We start from the raw sequence: 9,044 nt of genomic DNA on the forward strand, positions 1-9,044 counted from the left end.
TGTTCGTGCATTTTGAAAGGATAAAATAATACTCACCAACATTTACATTTTTTACAAGGAAAGGTATAACTGTCTCAGTGTGTATCGTGGAACAAAGGATTTGTTGCACTTTCCCCCCCCCCCCAATAAGTTGATAGATAAATCACATATTCTCTTGTACTCTGCATTTCCTGTCTTTTTGTAAAACATTGGTTTTATAGGTACATGTAATGTTTGTTTAGCGTGCAGAAGGTAGATGAGAGAGGAGAAAACTGACCACAAGATATTGAATGTTTTAGACAGTTGCTCTGTATAGCTGCGTTCCTATGAAAGATTATCTTGACATGTGCTGGTTTGATTTTAAATAGTAGTAGGTGTTTCTTAAAAGGCAAGGGGCATATGATGTTAAATTGGAACTGGACTAAAGCAAACACAGGCTTTCTCCTTTGACAAGCTTACAGTCTCATTAGGGTAAATTACCCAGTACTGAGCTCCCTGTTTCTATGATTAGATGGTTATTGGGATCCGACCTAATTAGTTTAAAGCTGGCTTGGGTATCTTTATACAACACCGTCGTTATTTCTGTGCTGCTGTGGAGACATAGTCTAAAGTCTTCATTTGAAACCCATTAAAGTCAAAGCAGCTCTTTCTGTTGGTTGAATGAGCTTTGCATCAGGCTGAAAACACATCAGGAGTACAGTACAGAAAACACAGAGAGCCCAGCGACGTGGTCCAGGCCTGGCATGTCTATTGGGATATAGTGCTGTGGGGAGGGTGCCGGGAATGCAGGCTCGGGGTGGCATGGCATGGGGACAGCAGGCTGAGGGGCCAGGCCAGGGAGCTGGTGATAGAGAGCTTGCATATAATGGAAAAGCACAGGGAGGAGAGGGGGAGAAATTAGAGCATCAGAGAGATGAGGGAAGATTTCTGAAGAGTTTTGCCAGTGGTGGGAGAGACTTGGATTTTGTATGGAGGGGGGCAGAAGGGCAGTCTGGCACAGCTGAAGCAGCACCCACTGGAAAAGCGCTCAGCCAGCATTTCTGGGAGAGGGGGGCAAGCAAAGGCAGGGCTGACAGCATGCGATAAACGGCACTACAGAGAAGAGTCAAGGGAGGTAGAAGCTCGGTGGAGGAGTAGACAGCACAACCAATCTGGTGGTAAATACAAAGTCTTCCCTTTCCCAGTGCATGAAATGATTTGCTGCAACCGACACGCTCTTTAAAGAAATCCAACCTGACAGGAGTGGGGGAGCAGCAGGTGAGCCCCAGGGGCTGGAACAGACAGTTGCTCTTCAGACTGGTGGAGACATGAACGTGCTAAGGGGTAATACACTTCCAAAAAAAAATCTGAAAAAGCATAGCAAGCATATTTTAGGGCAGGATGGAATGTTTGCTCAATTAACTAGTCAAAACAGGATTTCTTTGTGTTTTTCACAGCGCTGCAAAGGGAACTCCCTTTATGAGAATCAAATCCTTTGCCTGTATCTTCATTACCCAACATATACCATCTTCAGGAGCTTTACTAGCATTAGCTGATCCCACTCTCTGTTGTGGAGTAAAGGAGATCTATTTTCTCCTGACCTGACTGGATACAGAAACAATAGGGGCAAAATTAGACAGATTGCTCAAAACCTCCGGAGAACTTGCTATCACAGTGAACATCACAATTCTGTTCTGCTCATGTAGGTAGGACCATAAGATTAGAAGGAATCACCTTTTCATCAAGCCTTGCCTGCTGCCACTGTGTCATGGTTATGTCTGGAAAGTCCAGAATGGTCTTCACAACACCCGCTCCACATGCTTCTGCAAACCACAGGTTGCACAACACGCGCTATAACAAACTTAAAATGATTAATCTTATGTAATAAGATCAAAAGCCTCAAACTGCCATGTCCTACTGGAAGAGAGCTGGAGCAAGTAAGAGCTTCATTCTGCTCTTAGATCCTCGCATTAACATGGAACTTGTTAAGTGACATTACCAGATTATCTGGAAAGCAAACTATGCACTACAGTACACAAGAAGACAAAACAATTATTGTCATGTTCCTTAACAATCTGATCTGAATTAAAAGCTTTCCTGATACTGCCTAACCCTGTGCATCAAAGATGTTTAATGCCATAAAGAGCATGAATAGCCTGGCTATACCTAATGTTTGCTAATTCAGGAAAAAGGCATGAATTTTCCCTCTTCCACCACAAGTCCTAAGAAGTCAAGTTATATGTAAAAGGGAGGAATATATACAGTTTCCTAACCTATTTTGGACAACAGGAGTACAGCACAAATATGGTGCAACAAGCACAATCTCCTTAAGATAAAAACAGCACATTCAAATCGGACAAGAACGAACTAAGCAGACCAGCCTCCCTCAGCCTCTCACTTGGTCTCTTTGTATTGGTACTTGACATTGTCTCATAACTCTTTTCTGACTCTTCTCTCTTTTTTTTTATTTCCTTCTTGAATTAAAGGATATCAGAATCCTGGTATTTTTTTCAGGGTTTACACCAACAGAATATGCAGCAGGAATGTATCATCTCTGCTTTTATCCAGTGTTCCCACTTAGCGACCTGGGGATTGGGTAAGTCTTTTTGGCTATAGTGTTTCTTGAGGTGCTAAGGTTTATTCTGGCTTCTCCTGCAGACCACCCCATCATGGGGGGAGTTATGGCCTGCAATTTTCAGGCCAAATGCATAGACTTACATCTGACTATTTGCAGTGCACAAAGCCAGTTTACTAAGCTTTGTCTCAGAGCCCTGCTCTTATTACCATTTACTATTCTCAAACAGATGTGTCATCTGTGGATTTAATATCCAAACAGTTTATATTTTTTTCCAGTTTATAGGTAAAGATACTAAACGGCTCAGTGTTAAGAACCAACCCTGTGCGACGCCATTAAAAATACAGTCGATTAATGATGAGTCTCCATTTACAATTGTATTTGTGGACCCATCAGGGAAGTGGCTAAAAGGACTGAACTCTGCTCGGTGCTTCAATCAGCTGTTTCACTGCTGGTTCCCAAGCACTGGTAATGGACTACTGTGTTCCTCTGGCTCAGGCTGTTTGCAGGGTCCTTAACGGACAGGTAAAGTGTTTTTCCCCACCAAGGTCACTCAGCCTGACTTCTCAGTGTATAATTAGCGCATTGCTGAAGCGCATTCTCAATGCCCAGAGAAGAGCTGTGGACTGACTGGTACCATGTACATCCGCTGAGCATCTTCAACGCACAAGAGACCTCAAGAGAATAAATACTGGTTTCCTCCACAGAGGCCCATGCCACATAATGCAGATCTAAGCTGCGTAACTGAGGGGACTTGTTCTGGACTATTCGCTGTCTCGCTGTAGAGAAGAGCAGCTCTTAGGTCATGTGCGGGGCAAGGCCAGGAAGCCCTAGAGACCCCAGCCTTTAGGGGCCTGTGGTGTGACCAGATTGGGTTACTGCTTTGCTGCCTCTGATAAGCCATTTAATCCCTTTATACCTCATTTTACCCTTGTGTTTCCATATGCAATAGAGCTGAAAGCAGACAGAAAAAAGGATGGGATGATGCAATACTGCTGTATGTTTTAAGAGCTGAAAGTAGACAGAAAAAAGGATGAGATGATGCAATACCGCTGCAATGAGGGCAATATCTAAAAATATTACGTTACCTTCTCTGTTAACCACCTATTGAAGTCTTTACTCTTCAGAACTGAGGTTTTAGCCTCTTTCCTGCTATACCACCATGAACAGGATGCCTAGGAGACAGGAGACTGAGCTAGAGTAGACCCTGAGACTGAAGGCTGACCTGTACAGTTACATACTCATTATAGTCCTCAGATCTGAGGCCTATAACCATTTTTATATATGGTTATATTTTATATGTAGTCCTGCCACATCTCTAAAACAACTTAAGCTACTGCTGACTAGAGCCAAGTCCAGATTGTTATCGATGCTGTGTGAAACTGGGAGGCTGAGTGGTGGCTGCTGACTGACAAAGTGATAGCATTGTTGCTGTAGCAACTACACATTAGTAAAGAAACAAACATTTTTGGTGTCATTTTTGTCTGCAGAAAGCCCAGACAGTACAGTGTAGTTCAATGACTGGCCTGGGATGTGCAGAACACCTTGCTTGTCATGTTTTTTGGTGGTTTCCTTTTCCAACAATGCGGCTTTTGACTTTACATTAATGGAAACATTGGTGCTTTTGCCGACAGCAGGTGAACAAAATGTAGTATGGAGTATGATAGCAAAGACCCTGGAGCAGGCTGGCAGGTAGGTGTTTTCCTTCTCTAGTACAGCAGCAAACAAAAATGTGTGTCTACAGCCAGAATCTGATTTTGCGTGCTTGCAGAGGGCACATAGGGAATGGTGATGGGGCAGCCAGCCTGGAGACACTTTGTGAGTCCCATTTTTTTCCATTTAGTTTAATTCTGTCCTGGTATCCTTAGGACTGTAGCAGCCACAGCTGTTTGACATGTGAGCAATCATAGGCCTTGTTAATGCTGGTGAGAAGGGTAAATGCTTTCTTTCCTAGCAAGCAGAAAAAATAAATGAAAAGCTTTTTCTAGAGTCATAGCAGAAAGCAATAGGAGCTGGAGGCAATGGGATGAACTGAAGTCAAGCTGGGGGGTTGCTGGAGAATTTCTCTGGGAGTGGTGGAAAGCGAACAGGGGTCAGGGACTGCCGAGCTGCAGCTGTGTGGGTGGGTGTGCACAGCAGGAGAAGAGATGGTAGGAGGGAAGGGAAGAGGTTCTGGGCAGAAGCAGAGACATAGGATTTCCTGAGACACAGGCCTGACTAAAAAGATGGACTTGGGATTTGTAAGGTAAGTGGCTTTTGTTGTTACTAGCACCAGATATGTATATGAGAGCAGCAGGGTTTGGGTATATTCCCTTTAAATAAGGACAGCTGCACCAGAAATACCTGATCTCCATTTTCAGCTTCTTACTCTGGAGTGGTGCAGCCTGGTGCTGAGTGGTTAAAGATAGACCAAAACAGATATAGGCAAAATCAGCTTTCGTAGACTGAAATTTCTTCAGGTAACACAGACATTTTAGAAAGTAAAGAATTAAGCATTTGACTTTGGGTTTCGGGTTTGTTTTTTTTTCCTAGAGAAAAAATCCTCTAGAACTGGCAATTATTTTGATTTTCTGATCTCACAGATAAGCATGGTTGGGCCGCCTTCTCTCTACTCCACCTAAACACACCTTGTGCACACAGATATGTAACCTGACTTAGCCTTCATTCATTCAAAAGTGAGAGAAGTTCCCAAAGTCCATTAGCTATAACATGGGAAATATGTAAGCCTTTCTAATACACTTGTTCTTTAATTTATAAAAACACCATTCTAATAATGCTGTCTGAAGACATTAAAAAACCTTATTTATGGTTTTTGTTTTGGCTTCACTTGAGTACTCCAATTTTTAGATAGAATTTCACTAAGGGAAACAGTGGCTTCTAGTTGTGGCCACTTGACGGTTGCTCTGCGTGTTGCCCAAGAAATATTATATTGTTTCTTTGATTTGGTAGAACCGTATGGACCTAACCTGAGTTTGAAGGTTTTTTTACTTGTTTTAATATATTTTAGTTTCTTTCTGGTTCGCATTCCTTCTGATGCTGCCCTGGGTACCTTTACAAACATCTGAACTGTTACTCTGTTTTCAGATACAAAGAACAATAGCATCTGAAGCACAGTGAAAATACCAAATATTGATCTGTCCTTTGAATGCCAGAAAAGCTCAGCAGGAGGTATACAAAATATTTCTGAAAAACGATAGCTTATCACCTGCAGACCTGGAGATTGCTGCCTGTAATTACAAAGACTTGCTGGGGGGCTCCAGTGACCTCCAGCCTTCAGCTATTTGTGTCTCTTCCAAGGCAAAGAGAAAAAAATCTCAATCCTCTCCACAATGTTTGCATTCACCTCATTTCCTGTGTCTTTCACCTAAGTTTACGGAGGTGCACTGAAATACATCAGCCGCAGTGATGCAGCAGCATTGAATTTTCACAGCGGTGGTGGAACCTGATGCATGAGCTGCTTTCAGAGTAAAGATTTGGCTGGCTTGTTTACACTCTTGCAAATACCCATATAACTTAATAAAGTGGGGTGGGTTTTGGAGATGTGACTCTTGCTATATAACGTTATTGGATTCCTGTTTAAAACCAAGCTGCACCTGAATGTTAATTTGCACTGGGCCCTCTGATGTGCTAATTATTTCCCTGTTGAAAACAGGCTTGCATTACCCTGGGGATACCAGAAATGTTAATGCTGCTTTTCCAGTCAAATTTGGTCCCATGGGGACAGTGAGGGTTTCTGTTTGCTCTCCTTGGCTTGTAGGATGGCAGTGGCGATGCACCACTGCGAGGGGCCCTCGCAGCCTTTCAGGCCACCACAGGAAGCTCAGGGAGCTGGAAGAGTCACTGTAATCTCCAGAGTCATCCTCTTTGGAGAAATAGAGACTACTTCTATTTTGGCCTTTGCTTTTTCTTTTAGACAGTTCATGTGTGGTCCCGGCATCCCATTTCCCCAGTTCTTGGGGCTCTGCCCCCAGTGTTTCTCAGAGCGAGAGTGGGTCTGGGCTAATGGTCTCTAATCAGAGAATGAACTGATGTGTTTGAGTGAATGTTGGCTGTCCTAGAAGGTTTTCGGATGAAGAGAAAGCATTTCTTTTTTTCTCCTGGGAAGAGATACGAGGTAGAAGCTTCTAACTTAACAGCTGTAAATTGAAAGTGTGCCTGTCCCTTGTCCCATTCATAAGGAAAGGTGGTGATACTCTTAGTCTTTCTTTTTTCTGGAGAGAGAATGGTGGAAGGCAGTATTTGGGATGGGGTGCGTTCAACTCTCCGCCTAGTAGGGAAGCCTACCTGATGAGCAGAGGGAGAAACAAGAGCTGAGCACAGTTGAACTGGGTTTCCTTACATGCTTGTGAAACTTAAACATACCAGCACAAGAAGGTAGGCTTGAGTGAGCAAAATGGTCAATCTCCGTGAACAGCATAAATCCACAGAAAATTACTTTTTATTTTAAACTTCCAATGTTAAAAATGTTATGTATCAATATATATATTACATAGTAAATCTCTTCCAATCCAGCTGACTTTTTATGCTCTACTGCTAGGTATGCTCCAGCTACTTTCGCATTGAAGGTGATATCTCTGTTCTGTTGCGCTTAATACAGAATTAGGTATCTTGTGGTCCTTTTAAAATGTCATATCTGTTACTATCACAACTCAGGCTTCGTCATGTTGTTCTGGTTGGCTTACTCAGTCCAATTCAATACACTCATTGCTCATACTTGTAGTGTTCTCAGGACTTCACTAACATTTCACTCAAATTGTTAGTCTGAATTAGCCACCTACGTCAAACATGGGGTCATATTCAGCCCTGCTGTGACCCACAAAAAATGAATGGAATACCAAAACTGAGTTTATCCCAGTATGGTCAGAGTCTGCCACTGAGAAAAGTTTTTTTTGGAAAATTGTGGAAAGAGGGTGGTTCAAACAGCTGCTGAAGTGCCTCTGACTTTCCTACTGCAATTTTCTAAACTTAAAATTAAAACCCAAACAAACCAATGCCCAGAGCTTCAAATCTCTCTCTCGTTTTTTTTTAAACACAAAAATTACATATTCCCTTGTGATTACCAACTCGTGAGATAATTTAATTTAACTCTTACTTTTACATTTTTATAACTTGTTTTCCTCTCCTATATAAAAATGACCAGTCCTTGGGTAAATTGCTCTGAGAATTAAAATTTAATTTTTTTCTTCTGTTTTACAATAGAGGGAGCTCTAAAGAAACTTATCTTTCCATAGAAAGAGTAAACAGACTGCATCTTCAAAAGTGCTTGAGAAAGCAGCAACATCAACGTGCATGTCCCTTATGATGGGTATACCCGCGCACATTCGTGTTTCAAAATGAAGTCAGGCCAACCTTGAGTTCTCTACCACAAGCGAGTTTTCAGTGACTGCTGTGTAGAGACAACTCAGTAGCTTTGTCTTGCTTCGAGTCACTCTGGAAAAGTCATTTTACAGTACTTCTCCTCTGAGGATGCCTGGGGGCTCTGCTCCTGCTATTGCTGTACCAGGGAGCTAGGCGGTCTTCATTAAAGGAGATTTACAGCAGAGCATATGTATCGGGATGAGTGTTTTTATATGAGTGAGTGCAACTTTAACGGAAAGGTTAATTCACACTGACCGGTTAGAAATCACTACCACGTGAGGTTGGTAGTGACGAGTGCACTAGTTATAATAAACTGTGGTGACAACAATGCTGAGGTGTTCCTATGTGGAAAAGCAGACCAGCGGGGCATTTACAGTGCTGCTTGGAACGTGGGATCACTACCCCTGTGGCTTTGAATGTTTTATTTAGCCACCCTCTTCCCTGTGTACAAAATGCGTATCAAAGGGCTTTCATACTTTAAAGATAAAAATGTATTAGGAGCCAGGCTGGTACTGAGTGTGTAAGTGCTGTGTGTAGAGATTGGGTCTGGTTTTACCAAAACCATCTGTTGACAATATATACTTAATATCAGGCAGGGACCTATGGATTTTTTTTTAAACTGTATTTGTATATGCAGTACGTGGAAGCACAAGACCAAGTTCTTCCAAAAATCATTTTGATTTACACTTTTGGGAGGAAAAAGCGTAACATTTCTTAAAATAGTTGTTTTACTGTTACAATGTTAATATGCGCTTGGCTGTGATATTAACGCTTTTTCCAATGGGTTTCTTTCCCCAAACACACAGGGAAATGGATTTGAGAAAAATTACATACGCCATCCAGCCTTGCTACAGCATTAACTTTTAGAAGCAGCAGGGTGTTGTGTATGAACTTGGTATATCTTTGTTTTCGTAAGATCATCTTTGCTGTATTCCTTGAACCAAGACTTTTTATTAGCAATCACATATTCATTGTCTTTCAGAGACTGTTGTACTAAAATGAAATGACTCTTTTTCTGAAAAATGAAAAATTAAAAAAACCCTGCTCCTTCCCCAGTTGACAGGTACTCTTTAAAGTATACCATGGTGCAGTGATCTGTACATCCTGCTGACTTGTTCATACTAGAAATCCTTCTCAGGAGTAAAATGGCAAA

The sequence above is a fragment of the Calonectris borealis genome, chromosome 12 (assembly GCF_964195595.1).
Source record: "Calonectris borealis chromosome 12, bCalBor7.hap1.2, whole genome shotgun sequence".
Classification (NCBI taxonomy): Eukaryota; Metazoa; Chordata; class Aves; order Procellariiformes; family Procellariidae; genus Calonectris; species Calonectris borealis.